Source organism: Ornithorhynchus anatinus, chromosome X3 (genome assembly GCF_004115215.2).
Source record: "Ornithorhynchus anatinus isolate Pmale09 chromosome X3, mOrnAna1.pri.v4, whole genome shotgun sequence".
Lineage (NCBI taxonomy): Eukaryota > Metazoa > Chordata > Mammalia > Monotremata > Ornithorhynchidae > Ornithorhynchus > Ornithorhynchus anatinus.
In genome coordinates, this window is record NC_041751.1 from 10,614,127 (window position 1) to 10,633,522 (window position 19,396).

At 40.7% G+C, this 19,396-nt stretch overlaps 1 long non-coding RNA gene across 2 annotated transcripts in view; it reads right to left on the reverse strand.

The window, feature by feature from the left end:
* LOC103166751 overlaps nt 1–19,396 on the reverse strand; it is a 131,712-nt gene that overhangs the window by 26,926 nt on the left and 85,390 nt on the right. Inside the window, exons 1-2 of one of the 2 annotated variants that reach the window (XR_484958.3) lie at nt 9,860–9,920; nt 3,976–4,083 (exon numbers count right to left, since the gene is read on the reverse strand). This is a non-coding gene — a long non-coding RNA (uncharacterized LOC103166751). Of the gene's footprint in view, nt 1–3,975; nt 4,084–9,859; nt 9,921–19,396 lie in introns of those variants that run through there. The other variant, XR_003755698.2, reaches the window with a different exon arrangement.

Below are 19,396 nucleotides of genomic sequence, written 5' to 3' on the forward strand. Positions count from 1 at the left end.
CAAGCAGCTGAAAGTGCTTGGCATCAAACACTGTTCTATATAACCTAAGAATAAATAGAGAAAAGCAATAACTTCCTGTTTAGCCACAAGGGAGAAGAAGTGCCTCATTCTGTTCACAGAACCCTCCTCAATATGCTTTTAAGAACAGCATTGGCAAGATCTGAGTGAGTGAATTCTGACAAGGGCTTTCTGGTTGAAACATCGGTGATTACCTTCCAGACTCTCTCGGGGAGGAGAGAGCAGACATATAAAGGTGAAAATGAGAACTCTTTAAAAGCTAGAAGGCAATCTTGTGGGACAATTTTCCTGTGGCATATAGGTTGCCAAAGCTACTGTTTTCCATTTTAGTTTACAAGCTTTCTATCAAAATGTCACTTTAGCATATGCACTCAATGTTGTTTGAGGAAGTGACTGTGGTAAGTTGAACCTATTTTCCACTCCATTCTGTAGAAGGCACAAGGGGAGAAGACCATGGTTGCAATGGCAGAAGCAAAAATCCCTTTCTCCACAATGACCCCAGATTCCAGTTAAAGGGGAGGGGGGCCAGGGGAATCACTACTCAGTGTGACTGTTCTCTACAGATTTAGGAAATGCAATTTTGTTATTCCTGTTTAAGTGGCATAGAAACTATGAGGTGAGAAGGACCGGCAGTTAGAACCTGACTGGAAAAGTTTCTGGTTGTGGAAACATTCAGAGCCATATTGGATGCACAACTCTAGTCATAGAAGACTGAAAAAATAATAGAAAACAATACTCCAGCAACCTTCTCTTTTGGGGAATTACATTTCCCAAGTTTCTGGAGAAAAATGAATCTGGACCTTTAGCTAGAGAGGCAGTTAAATTCTGGAGATGCAGGAGACTCGTCTCTGTCTCGCTTTAAAATGCTGCGATCCCCTTTATTTGGTGACTCAAGAGTAATGGTCTCAGGTCAAAGAAAGCTGGTATTTCTAGAATTTTGTATATTTTTGGAATCAAGATTAGGTATACATGCATTTATAGCATCTAAGATAATTAATGAAGCAAGTAATTGCATCTACTAGTTTCCCTTACTCCCTTGATAGTAAAACTAAATTTCTATGCTGTACATTTCCATCGAGGTTTCTAGAGAAACCATGAATTTCTTCCTAGTTTGTCTATGATTTGCTCCAGTTAAACTGCACAAATGCCACATGAATTAAAATTTCACAGAACCTACAGCAGAGATGTTTAAAGACCTAGGACCCTGAGGAGAATAACTTCTCCAGCCATGGTTCCTATGTGCTAGGTAGTAAAAACTGTAAAACACTAGGGTCTTTTTTAAGGAAAATATATTCTCTTCAAACCAGTTTTCTCTAAGAATAACAATGCACCCTCCCAAGAGTTATCAACCTGCTCTGGTGGATTTTATGTGCTTAATGTGAGTAAAGTCTTATCTCCAGATCAATTTTTATATTTGAAGTTAAGTGAATGCGTTTCTAAAGAGAAAAACATTTTGTACACACAACCGTCGATTCTCTGGGACTAAGGATCTGGAGTGTCCATCCCCACTCCTGGAGAAGCAACTTAAGTGCATCTCTTGCTTCACAGTGGGTATCGATGAACACGAGTCCTGAGGACATTGATCATTCAATTGCTAAAGAGACAACTGGACAATTCAGTGGCGCTATGATCTGATCACGAATCACCTAAAATTCAATCATATTTATTGAGCGCTTACTGTGTACAGAGCACTGTACTAAGTGCTTGATGGGAAGCAAAACTAAAAAGTGTCCTTCCCCAGCCACTAAAACAGACTCATCGAATATGCCAGAAGGGCTTTTGCCCAAACAAATCTGCTTAAACATATAGATAAGCATTTTGGAAATGTGTTATCATAGCAGGAAATCATTTAAAGGAAAGAATATATTTCAATACATTATATCTGGATGGGGGTTCCATTTGAGTTCAAGAGACAATAAAGGAGGCTGTTAACTGAAAATTATGGGGGGAAAAAAGGATTGGAGGGACTATGTAGAAAGTCAAAGGCAAATGCGCAATTGGATTCCAAGACAGGGCCACTATTGGTGAAAGTTTATATAATAATAATAATGTTGGAATTTGTTAAGCGCTTACTAGGTGCCAAGCACTGTTCTAAGTGTTGGGGTAGATACAAGGTAATCAGGTTATCCCACATAGGGCTCACAGTCTTCACCCCCCATTTTACTGATGAGGTAACTGAGGCACGGAGAAGTTAAGTGAGTTGCCCAAGGTCACACTGCTGACAAGCGGGGAGCCAGGGTTAGAATCCATGACCTCTGACTCCCAAGCCCAGACTCTTTCCACTGGGCCACGCTGTACTTCACTTGGCAAACTGGATCATTTTCCTAAAACATCATTTTGTTTATGGCCTGCCACTCTTCAAAATCCTCCAGGGGCTGCCTGTCCCTCTCGTATCAATCAGGAATTTCTGTTCTTCAGCTTTAAGGCACTCAATCACTGCTTTCCCCACTGCTCTTCCTCCTCCTCGACTGTGGCCCAAGCAGCACGTCACTTTTCCAAAACTGAACTATTCACTGTGCTTCATTCTAGACTCTCTCTCCATCAACCTCTTACTTGCGCCCTCCCCGCTGCCTGGAACTAGACTGTAAGGTCCTTGAGCGGGAATTATGTCTACCGACTTCTATTGTGTTGGACACACCCAAGCCTTTAGTACTGTGCTCCGCAGGTAGTCAGCAAGTACCACTGATTGACTGCCTTCCTTATCTTCAAAGCCCTTGTAAAACCACATTTCCTACAGGAATCCTGATTAATCAATCTTCTCCCCCTTATTTCTCTCCCTATTGCTATGTCAACATTTCTTTATCTCTTATGCAGAGTCCTCACTCAAACACTGGGGTTCTCCCCTTGTTAACACCTACATTTGCTAAGATCAGTTGCTTCCTCCTACCTGTAATTTATCTTAGTGTCTGTCTCCCCCACACTAATTTGTAACTCCTTAAGGACGTTCAAGGCTGACAGTTCTACTCTCCCAAGTACTTATTTGGCTGCTCCGCCCAGATGAGTCCTCAGTAAACACTATTGCTTGATTGGTGTTTGTGCTTGTTGCCGAAAGGAGGATATATGACAAAAAATTCCTTTCACACCATGCACACATTAAACTTGTCCTTACCTTCCTGATATCTCAGGCTTTCCTAAGCCTCTATTTCTGATGACTGTCTGCTGCTGTTCTCTCCCTCCTGACCACCATCGGGCCAGATGGAAGTTTTACTTCTTTGTCATTTTTCAAAAACTGATTGAAAAATGTATCCCATATATTTGTAAATCATAATTGCTGAGTGCTTTATGTCAGTGTATGAAGCATGATATACATTAACTGAAAAAACACCAGACAACTTTAACCTGTAGCATTAGCTATTGTCAGGGATTGGTTGTTTCTAGAAGCAATCACAGGATAGAATTTAATAAAATGAAATCCAAAGTCATCTTATTAAGCTATCTTATTAGATAGTTCCCAACGTCTTAGAATATAAGCATTTTGCAAATTTGGGATCGTAGCATGAAACAATATAAGGAAGAGTATAATATACTCCTATACGTATCTATTTTTTTCTTGGTTCAAGTAAATGACAATAAAAGAATCTGTGAAATGAAAATCATGGGGAAAAAAATGATTCAGAGATGATGTAAAAGCCAAAAGGAGATTTGCAATTGGAACCTACTGTGAGAGGTATAATAAGCCAAAGCTAGATCAGAGACTTGAGCAGAATAAAGCAGTAGATTGTCTTTAAGAATGCTGATGAAGTCTTCCAGAATAAATGTGGTTGATTTCATACAATCAGACCGCCTCACGGGGAATCATCATTGGGGTCAAATGCAGTGGTCTGAGTTGACCTTTTGTTCATCTATTTCCAGAGTGGGGAAGAGATAAACTGCTTCGAATTGTTTAATGCTATGATACCGCAAAGACACCCAAGCACAAGAGAATGGAATCACTGAAAGATTAATGAGAGCACTCACCACAGCTTCCACTGCAATGTGCTGCACTGCTTTCACTTGTGCCTTGGATTCATGAAAATCAATGAGAATGAAGTCTTCATTCCTGGATCAGCTCAGTTTCAGAAAGACCTCAAATTAAGAAAAGAGAATATTCTCATTCCCTATGCATTGAAATTAGCTGGTCCAAATAATAATAATAATGGTATTTGTTAAAGGCTTACTGTGTGTCAAGCCCTGTTCTAAGCGCTGGGGTAGATATAAGCTAATCAGGTTGGACACAGTCCCTATCCCACTTGGGCCTCAAACCCCATTTAATCCCCATTTTACAGCTGAGGTAACTGAGGCACAGAGAAGTTGTGACATGCCGAAGGTCACACAGCAGGCAAGTGGGCACCAGGATAAGCACACAAATCCTTCTGATTCTCAGGCCTATCCACGAGGCCATGCTGCTTCAATAATTGTGGGGAGCGCTGGTTTGCAGTCAGGAGACCAAATGGTATTGGGGCTATTTCAAAATCTCTTGGGGCATTCCACCATTAAGTGGCATCAGTGGCATTAACAGCAGCTCGTTCCCAGGTTCCCTGTTGAGGGAATGACTCCGGAGAGCCCATCAATCTGTGAGGCAGAAGGAGCAACAATCAGTGAGTGACAAGAAAAACGCCCCACTACCGATTTTCGGCAACCACAGCACAAAGAGGATTTAGAGCTTCAGAGGAACATACACAACTCTCTCTCCTTGTCCTGGGTGAGTGTGACAGAGGGAAGGACAGTGGGGAAATGAATGGAGGATGTGCTGAGTGTGATGGGGTGGAGGCGACTATGGGAGTGTCAACTCCCTGTGGACAGGGGAGGTGTCACTTTGTTATTCCATACCTCCAAGTGCCTATCGCTGTGCAGTGAGCACTTAATAAACATTGCTCCACTACTACAAGCATTCCACAGTGCTGGGTTTTTTCCAAAGATATCCGGATGTTCTGAGTTTCCCACCACCAGAGGCAAACACGTTAGCATGTTCACTCTCTCCTTCCTTCCACTGGGCAAACCTCAGTCCTTAAAGCATTAGCAAGACATGGGATTCCAGGGTCTAGAAACCCAGGAACATTAAGGCTTTTTGTTAGCACCTGCAAGCAATTTTTAATAAACGGCTATGGGGTCTTGATTGCTCCACCTGGCAGCTTTCCTAATTAAACAGTAATCTCAGAAATAAATTGATCATTCTCATCAATTAACAGGGCTTTTTCATTTTGTCAGATCAAACTGGTAGACAAACACTAAGTAATGTAATGGTAATTAGGGCAAAAAACAAGCAGGACCTCTGTCATCAGAAACCCACATATGAATATTCCCCACTAGTTAAAACACCTGAACCTAGCCACCACTCTTCGCTGAGTGATGCTCTTATGACCGAACAAAAAATGGAATGTTTTTAATTATCCATATTTCAATCCTCATGAAATAAGCGTAAGAAAATCCAGATTTCTTCCGATAGCTGCACTTTTCTTGGGTGTACTCAGAACAGTGTCAATATAGGATATTACCTTTTCTTAAATAAAAAACAACTGTTTAATGGATAGAAACTCTTAGACTTACAGCTGCATTAGGAAAAGTGTTGAAACAAATCATTAATATATCCATATGATAATTCCCAGAAGAGAAAGAAATACTGGGCATATAGGTGACAACTCCATGGGGTAAATGGAGGCTTTTGCCCAATGGGATAAAGCTTGTTCATCCCAGGTCTTTGACAAGGCCCTGAAAGCTTCCAAACAGTTCCAGTAATGCCAACTCGGATTAAAACTTAACATCAAATGGCCAGACAGGATCAAAGACAATGAGGACTCAAACACAGGCAGCCTAACAGCAAAGGAGTAATGCTCAACAAGCACATCTTCACTGAATGAATCATTAAAGGTGGACTATAAGCAGAACACTAAACAATGGCTGCATAGCAAATTAAAATTGGATAACTGTGAACAGGCTGGAAAAAAGAAATTCTTAAAAAAAAACACACTGAAGAAACACTTGAGAGATGAGGCAACAGCCAAGGAGAGTTGGAAAGTAGGCACTGAAGATGAGTCAAGTTGACAGGCAACTATCAAAAATAGGGGGACTGTCTTGGGGCAAAGGCTTTGGGAAATTGACACCAAAAGGGAGAAATGAAAAAAAGACCTTAGGACAAGTTTTGCGAGCCCTTTCATGTCTTATCAGAGCCAACAGTTTGTTGATTAAAATCTCAGTTAGTAGCATTATATTCAAATCCAAAAGACAGCTACATAAATATATTTACTAATAACTTTTTTCTTAAGGGATGAACTGTTGATAGCTACTCCCCCCTGCCCCTTGCCCAGATAATATATACTCTACTCAGGACTTTTATTTTAGTTCTCATATTTCAACTGTTTTCATGTTAATATTCCCAGATACCAGTTTAGTGACTGAAAGAATGCAACTGGATATGTAGCCCTTAGCCAAGCAGCTTATAATCACTCTATTATTGAGGGCTTTTTGCTTAGAGTTTAACAATATGCTGTCTGGGAGCCTGTGAAGCTTGCATAGCTAAGGATCTCATCAGGATGAAGTCTGGACATATTAACCAAAACACAAATAATCAAACTCACTTCTTAAGAATCTGATTAATGGTGCTACAAGCCCCAGTTCTCTGAGTAAAACAACGGTCTCCTATCAAAGTTATCTTTCAGTGCACTGGAAGATGATCAGGCCTTCTTCCACATGTCTCAATTTGAGAATCCAGATTTTAAGCTTTAATAGTGCTGGATTTCATTATCTTGTGCAAGGACACGGTAAAAGTATTCTCGTATAGGTTTCCAATAATATTCTGTCACCTTAAATCTAGTTTTCTTCAACTCACATGGGAGAAATGAGCTTATGATAAATAAAATACTTCTCAAGTGAAAACATCCATGGCTTTGTACTATAATTCACTGGTCATAGTAATGTGGAAAATGGAGGCAATAAAACTGTAGGAATCTCAGCAGCAATGGGTCACCAGCCCATTCATATTATATGGGTCTATAAACTCATTCTTCTCCCCAGATATTAGTGGGGGGTTTTAAGTGATAGCTCAAATATTGCCAAGAACCATTTTGCTGTAAGGATTTTTCACTTTATCAAAACAAAGTCAAAAATACAAGAGGAAAATTTCTCATGATTTTTTTTGGATGAAGAGAACACAAAATAATTTCTAGAAAGATTGTTCATGGTCCTATGGTTGCTTTTGCTTTCTCCCCTGTTCTGATTATATTGATATTGGGCAATTAAGTAAGTTTATCTATTGAAACTACTAGTTGACCCTGAAGTGTGAGTAATATTTAAGTCAAAATGGAATTTGGATATGACTATAGATCTTAGAGTATGGCCACACTGGAATCAAGTTATAAATAATCCCTGCCAGGAATTTCCCAAGGCAGAAATTCAGACAACAGCATATGCAGACTGTACTAGTTGAAGTGGGACATTACAAAAGTATAAGATACAATTCCTGCCCTCAAGGAACATACAGTTTCCTCAAGGAACAGTGTGGTATTAAAGTTGCCGATTAATATATAATTAACCGGCAGAAATATAAAATATAGATATGAACACAAGCACACATGAACATATCGGGTAAGAGCTCAATGCTAAAAGCTTTACCGAAGGGACTGTTTGAATGTCAACTTCAAGAAGAGGTAGTTTTTTCTGGATTTTTCTCCTGAGAATGAGGAGTTAGATCATCACAAGTAAAGTCCGTTGGTTTTATCACTAGTGTTTTCAAAATGTGCAGTGGATAGAGCATGGGCCTGGAAGTCAGAAGGTCATGGGTACAAATTCCGGCTCCACTGCTTGTCTGCCATGTGGCCTTGGGCAAATCACTTCACTTCTCCATGGCTCAGCTACCTCATCTGTAAAATGGGGGTTAAGATTGTGAGCCCCACGTGGGACAGGGGAGTGTGTCCATCCTGATTTGCCTGTATCCAGCACTTAGTAGGTTGCCCGGCACATAGTAAGCGCTTAACAAATACTATAATTATTATTGTTATTAAAAATGGTTAATTCAACACCCAATTATCATTCCTTCGAAGAAACTGAAAGTATTTGACCAAAGGGTGATATGCAGTCAGAGCTCCACTCCTTTGAGGTCTGAGTGGGAGGAGCCAAAAGCAGTTGCAGCCCTGGGATTCCAAAGGATTTGCCAGCCACCTCCCGAGCTCATCCTTCACAAAGAATAGGCAACTGCATTGACTATGAGGTTCCCAGCCAGTTGCTGTCCACTGATTGCTGCTAGTAGCGCTTGGTTTCTGGAGCAGCCGGGGGAAAGGGTTTGGCGGTAGCAGTGTGGTCTATTGGTTAAAGCACAAGCAGGGGAGTCTAAATGACCCGGGTTCTAATCCACACTCTGCCACTTATCTGCTGTGTGACCTTGAGCAAGTCACTTAACTCTCAATGCCTCCGTTACCTTGTTTGTAAAACGAGGATTAAGACTGTGAGCCCATGTGGGACAAGGACTGTGTCCAACCTGATTAGCTCGTCTCTACCTCAGTGCTCGGTACAGTGCCTGGCACATAGTAAGCACTTAGAAAATGTCATTTAAAAAAAAACCAACAACTCCAAAACAGCAGCAGCAGTTCCAGGGACCAGAGAAATCACAGCAAGGGTCTTCCCAGGTCAAAGAAGGGAAATTGTCCAGGCTTCACCTTCTAAGTGGGCACATTTTGTTCAGCATGCCTGCTTGAGCTGGCCTTCCCTCCATTTGTCTTTAGACCTGCTCTGCTTAGCAAAACACAGACATTATGAGTGGCAGCAGTAGTAGATTCCTCCCTACTCTCTGAGCTTTTAATTGGCAAATGTTGCTTCTAATTACTTAAAAGAATAAGATCATGAAAAGAGAAAGCAAAAAGGCATTCTGCATTTAGGATAAGCTTTATGCTATGCCTACCAGTTCTCATCCAATTACATAAACTAGAATGACGGTGTTCTATTCAAAAGAGATAATTTTGCTTTAACTATGTGTTTGCCTTTGGAGAGGATCACCTACATGAAATTATCAAAAGACTTTGATTCTCCTGTTGGTGTAAGGTTTCTTTTCAACAAGCTTAGCATGAAGCCTGTTTGGAAGCCTGCAATATTTCAAAAAAGTTTCAATCCCTGGACATTTTGAAAGAATTCAGCAGAATGTCTGAATGAATATGTTTCAGTGCTTTAGCAGCTAGAGAAGCAGACAGAAACTGTGAAGTATTTCCTCCTTTTTCTTTTCTTTCCCCTAACTAATCATAAGTCCAATAAATACTTCCATATTTTACAGTACTACCTGTCCTGGTAAATACATTTCAACCAGTAGGTTCAAGGCCTTTATGACCTAATTTTCCTTAGCATAATTTCTAAATCATTTCTATTTCATCCTTCCTATTGTTAATTTGGTTTGTAATCATCACTCATAAATGAACTAAATGAAACTAGACTTTTCTGGTTAAGTGTCTGAAGATGGAGTCACAGTGGAGAGTAGTTCTGAAAACTCTCACAGTTGTTTTCAACAAATTAGGGAGACTTCCTTCTAGAATTCAGTCACCTAGCATATTTGCAATTCATTTATTCCTTCTTTCAATCATATTTATTGAGCGCTTATTGTGTGCAAAGCACTGTACTAAGTGCTTGGGAGAATACAATGTAACCAAAAGCAGACACTCCCTGCCCACAACGAGCTTACAGTCTGTTAAGGAAAAGAGATATAAGCAAATATAATGACATAGGAATATTAATACAATGCCTTGCGCACCATAGGTTCCTATTAAGCGATCGACTGATTGAAGATTTGGTTTAAAACTTACTGCCTTTGTACTTTATTAACATTCCTTCAAATCCTTACTGGGCTATTTCTTTTGATTTTTGCCTTTCCCACCTTGGTTTTTACCTAAGGGTGGGTCTCCCATCATTTCCTCAGTGTGCTCCATCTGTTGAGTTCATCTGAGACTGATGTAACAATCTACTGTTTGGGACATTCCAATTCATCACCATGGAAAATACTGTGACATACCTGGTAAATCCTCCCCCTGGGGACTGTCTCACTCCCTGGCAAGCGGAGTGGCTGAGTGACCCACAAGGTTTTTTCTGAGTCTTGTTTTACGGTAATAGATTGAGAACGAGGGCTCACACGCCTTCCGTGAATAATAAAGGAACAATGAGATCGGGCACATCACTTAAATGTCTTGTTAATCAGCTACAGTGGGGAATAAGCATGCACACACACAGTAAAAAACAAATAGGATCATCTTCTAGGGCTCTGTTAACAAACATCTTTTAAAAGAGCATAAGCAGGACAAGACAGCTGTGCATTCAACCATCATGTTCAATCACTCCAGGAGTTGGGAAGTGGGCGAGCTAGAGAAAAAAACAAAAACGAGACAAAGCTAGAAGGAAGACGTTCCAATTGCTTTCATAATTCCGCGCATGTCAAAAGACATTCATTGACCTGGTGGAGAGAGCTGATGGGAAACTGAAAGAAAAGCTTAGTCAGGGTAAATGAAACCCACAGAGCAGCATGGAAAAAAGGTAGATATTATCCGCTTGAGAGAGGAAAATCGAGCCCAGATGCTTTGGTCAATGCCACTGGGAAAGGGTCTGTGCTGACGCTGCCCACAGTGATTTCTGAAGACTCTCATTAACATACAGTCCACGTGGCTGTGCCTATTAATTCAAAATAAATAGTAGCAAAACTGTGACAGATCAGTTAGGGTCAAATGACCATGTTAGAGGAGCTGAAGCTGCTCAGCTGCCTTTTCAGAGGACAATTACTTTTGCCAATTAGACACTAAACACTGAACCAATCCCTTGGTTCTGATGCAGACAAAATTTCAATTGAAGGTACAATCACGTCTCCAAGAAGGACCTCTAAAGAAAACTTCTTTGTTGCCTAGTATTCACCTGGTCCATCCTCCCTAAAGTGTAAGTTGAGCTGGACATGGCGTTAAGAGGAGCAGCTACTCTGTGGGGTGGCGATATCACACTGTCTGGGGCTAAACTTGGGTAGCAGTAGTAGTTGGAATAGTATTTACTGAGCACCCACTAAGTAACATGCACTGTACTATATCTTTCAGAAAGTACAACAGAGGCAAGAGACATATTTCCTTCCCACGGGGAGCTTAATAAGCTTAATAAGGGGGCATTAAGCTCCCTCTTTTCTCTCCTGTTGCTGTTACCCTCTCTATCCCAGCACAAAATGCAAGCAAGCAGCTTAGGTTGGTGGAAAGAGCGGGGCTTGGGAGTCGGAGGACCTCGGTTCTAATCCTGATACTGTCACTTGTCTGCTCTATAACCTTGGGCAAGTCACTTAATACTGCTGTGCGTCAGTTCCCTCATCTCTAAAATGAGGATTAAGACTGTGAGCCCCATGTGGGACAGGGACTATGTCCAACCTGATAAGCTAGTATCTAGCCAAGTGCTTAGAACAGTGTGTGAAACATAATAAACACTTACAAATGCCATTATTATTATTATTAAATGTTTGATAAAAACAGTATTATTCTAAGAAAAGCTTCAAATGCAACTTCTCTTCTACTAAGGAAGGGCGCAAGATAAAATCAGGTACCAAAAATGTAGTTCAGTTACTAGACCAGAAAAGGAAATATGGCACATTAAAAAAAAAAAACTTGTAGTAGGCCACACGAGAAATAGTGTTGCCTAGTGAATAGAGCACAGACCTGTAGTCAGAAGGACCTGGGTTCTAATTCCGGCTCCACTACCTGTCTGCTTTGTGACCTTGAACTAGTCATTTAACTTCTGTGCCTCAATTTCTTCATCTGTAAAATGGGCATCAATACTGCGAGCCCCATGTGGGACAAGGGCTGTGTCCAACCTGATTAGCTTGTACCTACCCTGGCGCTTAGTACAGTGGTTGGCACATAGTAAGGGCTTAACAAATACCATTTTTAAAAAAAGTAATACTACTACTGAGCATCCACTGGGTGTAGTTTCTCTTGGGAAAGAACAAAAACACAAGACATGTTCCCTGTTTACATGAAGCTCACACTATAGCAGATATAAAAGTACTTACGAATAGTGAAATTAAAATGCATATTGAATTTATTAAAAAAAATCAAAACAAGTATGGAGTAAAATGTAAAGTGCTAGAGGTGGTCATTAAGAAAATACAATTTGAGAATTGGAGAGACTTGTTAGAGGAAGCAGAATTTTAGGAGAGTTTTAAAGGTGGAAGGTTGAAATTCTGGGAGATTTGAGAGAGAAAAGGGGCCCAGGCTGGGGAAACGATTTCAGTGAGGTTTTGTAAACGAGCAAGTTGAAAGCTAGGAACAGCTCTAGACTGAAAGCTCATTGTGGGCAGAGAATGTGTGTATTTTTGTATTATTCTCTCCCGAGCGTTTAGTTTCGTGCTCTACCCACATCAAACAGTTAGTAAATATGATTGAAATAAACTTGGGAGCCGCAAAGAGGGCAAGCTGGGACTAGGAGGTGAAGAAAGCCAATATGCAAAATAGAAAGAGAAAGCTGGTGGAGAGCCTTGAAGCCAATGGTAAGGACTTTTTGATTGAGGCACCATGAGATGGGCCATAATTAAAAGCTTTGAAGAGTGGCATATGCTGAGTTTACCTTCATACTCTCCAATATCTTGCCAGGACAGGGCTATTTTGGGAAAAGAATTTTCAGGGAGAAATTTTCATTTCCTGCCTGAATCTGCATGGAGCAAGCCTACAATCAGGCCTCAGCATAATGTTAATAGAAACGGTGCCTTATAGACAGGACTTCTGGTTGGGGAGCCAAATTTCTCTTGACCTACCTCTGAGACAGCCCAGAGAATCTTAGGTCAGTTTGTCCACTACTGCAGTCTAAGGCTGATGGTACCTGAGCCAACCACCATTCACTGGGAGCTTTGGGCAAGGCTCATATTGTCCATCTCCTCATGTTGTTCCCCAGGCAGCAGACAGGAGAGGAAAGGAGAGACTCCACGCAACACAGTTCCGGGTAGTGGAGGGAGAAGCCTATGACCCCTAACTCACCCATGGTGCTTCTAATCTGTCTGATCCAGGCAAAAGAGAAAGTCCCAGCTCCTTCCCAAAGGTGGGAAGCTATGAATCAGTCCATGTAGAGTCATGAGGACTGCTGACTCATAAAAGAAACCAATTTTAGGGGGGCCCCAAATTGTCTCACTGTTTCACAGGCCTGTAACACACCATTCTACTAATGTATATCTTTTTTTCCCCAGCAATAATACAACTGAGCACACACTCTGAATGGTAATCCAGATAAGAAAGAATTATTAAAAGCAGAAAGCTGGAACAGGGACAAAGACTTGTTTGAATGATTTATAAGGTTCTACAGAGAGATTCCACCAGGACCGGGTGCTTTATTTGCTGGTAATTTCCAGACAGAGCCACACTGTAAGTAAAACATCTTTATTTAAATTTGGTCTGCCTTCTAAATCTACTCCGGGAATAGGAATCTTGAGAAGTAATTAGACATGTCACTTTTACTTTTCAGAAGTTGGAAAGAAGATTCAGTAATTAAGAATAATTCAGATCAAATTCTTTAGCGATTTAACTGGTATTAGTAAAACCATTTCCTCGTATATTTGGGATAGAATAAATATTTGGCCACTTTCTCTTCCTAACTCTATGGGAGCTGTTATCCAGGTCCAATTAGACTGTGCTTTGTTCAGAGCAATTCATTATGCTGCTGAGGTACATGGGGAGAGAATTATTTCTCCAGGTTCTTTTATACATTTTTTACTCAAATTGAATATCTTTTAGGGTCCTTACTTCTCTGCAGTAGCTGATTTAATGAAACATGAACAGGTCCTCATCTTCCCTTTGAATCTGGGAGAGTGGAAATGGAGGGTAGAGAGTCTAGACCAACCTCTTCTTCCCCTCTAGGACCTTCTGCCTCCTTCCATCTCTTGTCTCCCAGACTAATTGCTGACTGGAGAGGAGAACGATTCCTCAGTCTCCAAAAAGACTGCAGAAGTATCAATGGGCGAGCACTGCTAGGCAGCTTAGATGTAGTAGCAACCTGTCGCGACACCAGTTTGATATGTGACCTGGAGAAATTTTGGCAACTTTTCTGTTTTTCAATTTGTTCATCTGCATCTCCATTGTGTTTTGCCACTAGAGAGACAATCTGAAAATTCTCACTGATCAGGACTCTAAACAAAACTGTGAAAACAGAACATCGAAGCAGGAGACTGTGCTTCATTTAGTGTGGTGGCCCTTGCCTTAGAAACTCATTTCTCCAACATCATAAATGACATATATTGAGTTCTTACTGTGTGCAGAATGCTGTATTGAGTACTTGGGAGAGAAGAACCCAATAGATGGTAGACGTTCACTGACCATGAGAACTGGAAGAGAGAACCTAGAAAGAGCTAAAGAAATTTGAACATCAAGAGAAACAACACAAGTGTGCCCTTACCCAGTATTATTACTGCACTGAATTTTGAGAAATTTTGCACATAAATTACTTAATGGAGAAAGAAACCAATAGGAAAGATGTTCCTCTTTCAAGTTTCATTCGTCAGTCAAAAACCCCAAAACACCTCCGCAACAATTTTTATATTCGTTTCTTTTTTCACTTAGCATGGAATAAAGAACAAGTACAGCCATCCCACATTAGAATGTTCTTCTTTTAGCTCTTTTTGAAATAGCACTATTGAATTTTGATATCAGTGTTTTTACAGTGCTCTCTCTTATGATACACAGGAAAGTTTACTTTGGCTTCATACCTCCCTTCCTCTTCTCAACTTCTCAAGTCTTTTGACTGGTATGATAGAATGGTTATAGCACATTTCAATTTAGCATGAAAGAATGACGGGCTTATTTAAGATAGATAATGACAGACCTCTAGTGTGTTGGCCCAAGTTTCAATCTAGCTAAGTAGGAGGTGAAAGAGGACACTTTGAAAATTTAATACTTACATACGAACAGATAAAGAACATCTAATTCAAATATCTTTCATTTTTTCATACGTATTTGCATTGCTATTTGAGCATGAGCTTTTCTCTCTTTTTAAAATATATTTATATTGCTTTGGCCAGTTTTCTGGATCCTGGGAGCACATTAGTGCAATTTTCATTATTTCCCATGGGAAACTATACTTCATTTAGCACTCTTTTATTAATAGTCTACTTTCATGGAACTAAGCGTGCTAATGAAGCCATTCATTCATTCATTCAATAGTATTTATTGAGCGCTTACTATGTGCAGAGCACTGTACTAAGCGCTTGGAATGAACAAGTCGGCAACAGATAGAGACAGTCCCTGCCGTTTGATGGGCTTACAGTCTAATCGGGGGAGACAGACAGACAAGAACAATGGCAATAAATAGAGTCAAGGGGAAGAACATCTTGTAAAAACAATGGCAACTAAATAGAATCGAGGCGATGTACATTTCATTAACAAAATAAATAGGGTAATGAAAATATATACAGTTGAGCAGACGAGTACAGTGCTGAGGGGATAGGAAGGTAGAGGGGGAGGAGCAGAGGGAAATGGGATAAGCTGCGGAGAGGTGAAGGGGGGCGGTAGAGGGAGTAGAGGGAGAAGGGGAGCTCAGTCTGGGAAGGCCTTTTGGAGGAGGTGAGTTTTAAGTAGGGTTTTGAAGAGGGGAAGAGAATGAGTTTGGCGGAGGTGAGGAGGGAGGGCATTCCAGGACCGCAGGAGGACGTGGCCCCGGGGTCGACGGCGGGATAGGCGAGACCGAGGGACGGTGAGGAGGTGGGCGGCAGAGAAGCGGAGCGTGCGGGGTGGGCAGTAGAAAGAGAGAAGGGAGGAGAGGTAGAAGGGGCAAGCCATGAAACAAATGGGCTGAAATAGGGGGAGAAGTTCAAAATGTGGAGGCAGATATCTCTCCAAGAGAGATAGGCGGGGCTATGTGGACAATAAGACCAAATGTTATAGTGAATTTCATGGGTGAAGATTAATTGCACATGTAATTCATGCCAAAATTCCCAAATATTTCAATTTGTTAGGTGAAGTGAAATTCCTTGTGTAATTTATTTAGATAACTCAGCTCTCTGGCTTTCTTTTTCTGAGTAACTTTGGAAATGAGATTTGATGTTCCATTGTTTTTCAGGGTTAGGAGGGAGTTAAAGAAGAGTACTTCCTCTGTGCAAAGCACTGTACTAAATGCTTGGAAAAGTACAATACAATAAGTTGGTAGACACGATTCCCAAAGTTATAAGTTATACTTGAAAGTCTGTACAATGTTAAAATCTGATTCAGATTTATAGTCATTTGTCATACCATTTGCTGGCGCAGATACGATATGCATTCTTTTCCTACAACTTGATTGTTTTTGTCCTATCTTGACTAATAGGATTTTTTTTGGCGTTCCTCTTTTGCCTTTCTCAGTGGTCATTTCCAGGTCAAAATTAAGTTTTGGAAACTCTTTCCACTTTTCCTTCAAGGACCTTCTGAAAGACTATTCTTCTTCATATAGAACCTCTCCTGATTAAAAAGAACTGGGCAGATCCAATGAACAACCCCCTCACCCCAGAGAGACCAGAACCCCACAGTAAAGCCCAAAGAAACCTGCAATTTCATCTATATCTTTCATTATAGAAATATTGTCATTTGTCTGCATATTAATTTTGCAGAGGGACTTGTGTTAGCATGGAAGTGCCTACAGCACAGGGATCAAGGCTTTTAATTAACTTAGGATAGTGCCTGCCAAGCAGCAGGTGCCCCTAGGCAATTAACAAAACTTATTTAATAAAGAATTTCTCAAGGAATAAAACCTTCATTCCTTGAAGTACTTGTTGAGGACAATCACCTCTTTTCACATGTGCATTTTGATGAGCTCTAGCTAAAAGAGCTGAGCTTTCAAAACCAAGTTTGGATGAAGGCCCTAGCACATTGGCACAGCAGAGTTGATCTCATAAGTTCACAGGGGTCTTTGACAAATAGGCATCTTTCAGATCTACCACTGGAGAGGATAAACAAGTAGCCAATTTAAGGTATGGGTTTGAGGAGAAATGCATGAATATATTTTCCAGAGGTCAGCCACTTCTTAAAGCCTGTTGGATGTGGATTCATATTTATTTTAAAAATATCCATAAATGGGTTTTCTTCTGAACAGAAGAATTCACCAAAAATAACCAGATGCGTGTAACAATATTGGTGAATATATCCTTAGCTGTGATCTGTTTTAATGTCTGTCTCACCCTTGAGACTCTAAGCTCTTTGTGGGCAGGAATTTCATCTGTCAACTCTGTTGCACTGTACTTTCTCTAGGGCTCAGTACAGGGCTCTGTACACATTAAGTGTTAAATAAATAAAATGATTGATTGTTCTTGTCTGGGCTATTTTAAACTTGACTCCAAGTTAACATAGCCTCCTTTTCTCCCTCATTCCCCAGAAAGGCAAGTTGTGCCCTCCCTGGACATTCCTTGTGAACAAGGAACACATCTACCAACTTTGAATATTGTAATAATAATGATGGTACTTGTTAAATGCTTACTATGTGCCAGGCACTCTACTAAGCGCTGGAGTGGATACAAGCATATCAGGTTGGACACAGTCCCCATCCTACGTGGGAGTCACAGTTGCAATCCCCATTTTACTGATGAGGAAACTGAAGCACAGAGAAGTGAAGTGACTTGCCCAGGGTCACACAGCAGACAGAACCCATGACCTTCTGACTCCCAGGTCCATGCTCTATCCACTAAGCCATGCCGCTTCTCCTAAGCACTCAGTACCATGCTCTGCACTGTAGAGTGTTCAATACATACTACTAATTGAGTCCAGTGAGATGGCAGGAGCTCCTGGGTCTCCTGGGACTTTGGAAGCCCAAGCCAAAATCTAGCACAGAGTCAAAACCCAGTGGTTGGAGTCAAAATGCCCAGATGAACCCAATGGGAAAGCAGTTACTGGAATCCTGCCCAAACCATAATTGCTTCAGCACCTTCCTGGGCCCCAAAAAAGAAATCTGCATGAGCCAGAGATCAGGAGGAAAAACAATCTGTATGGTCCAGGAGCCAGATTTTGATCCTAGAATGATAAAACTGGAGGAAGTTCGTATTCCCAATTTCTTTTACATTTTTAATCATTTTTTGATTCATTAGGTTGAGTTGGAACTCAAAATTTAAATGGGCAATTTCATTTAATGAATGTCTCCTTCCCTTCATTCACTGAAATGTATTTATTGATCACTTACTGTGTGCAGAGCACTGTACTAAGTGCTTGGGAAAGTATAATAAAACAATAAACAGACACATCCCCTGCCCACCACAAGTTTACAGTCTGAATTAATTACTAACAACCAATGGGTCTGCAGCAGAGGCAGAAGCGATTGAAAGCTGATATTAGGAAGTAAATTCATGATTAACACACTGTGATTCATCACTGGGAAAGAAATGACTTCAAAGTAAAACAAATAAAAGTTTAAATTTTGAGGAAGAACAGGGATAATGTTGATTTCCTTCCAGATTTTTCTGATTTGCTATTTCCGATCGCATACTCACTACCTGAGAATGCCCGGGGTAGGGTGAAGAAAAGCAAGTGGCATTTTTGAATGCTCAGAGCGATGTATTTCTTGGAGGGATGTTTTCTTTCTGAAAAGGCATTAGCGATAAGAAGCCAGATCAGAAGCCAGATCAGAGTTGGGATGGGGGAAAAGAGACAACTGAGCAAATACAAAATGACTGTGGTATAATTAGTCAGTGCCTCGAACAGACAGACCTAGCTATCACCTGAGCTTGACAGCTTGGCTTACCCAAACTTTCTGTCATGAATACTCTCCGGAGGTGCCAATTGTGTTGATTAGCTATCCTGGGAAAGAGAGAAACCCAACCGTTATAAAGAAAGTTGTAAGTTTCCTAACAAAGATCATTTTGGCAGAGGGCACTTGACTGGATGCCTGATCGCCTGCTAAATTAGTAAGATCATTAAAACGTCAATAATAGGGGAGGATTTTTTTTTCCATAGCTGGGACAGTCATAAATGAAGACCACAACAAACATTGGGCTGCTCTGAATAAGCTGGAAGAGTTTAAACATTGGGATACTTGCCTTATTTAGGCTTCACAGGGAGAAGAGTCAAATAAAATTCAGCTTGATCTGACTCACTGATTTTTAAGAGCTAATAATTTCAATTCTACATAATGAGAAATTTAAGTTAAAGCATGCTGTTTACTGGTAGTACATCTGCATCAGCTTTCCAATGGTCTTCAGTGAATGCTGAAGCGATCTAGTACCTTATAGAATCAATCAGTGGCACGTACGGTGTGCAGAACACTGAACTAAGCAGTTGGGAAAGCGCAATACAATACAGTCGGTAGGCACGATACCAGCCTACAGGGAACTTACGATCTAAGGTGGGAGACAGACATTGAAATAAATTCGGATAGGGGAAATGGAAGAGTATAAGAATATGTACATAATTGCTGTGACGCTGTGGTATCAAAGAGTTTAAGGGGTACGCAGCCAAGGGCACAGTTAACTCAG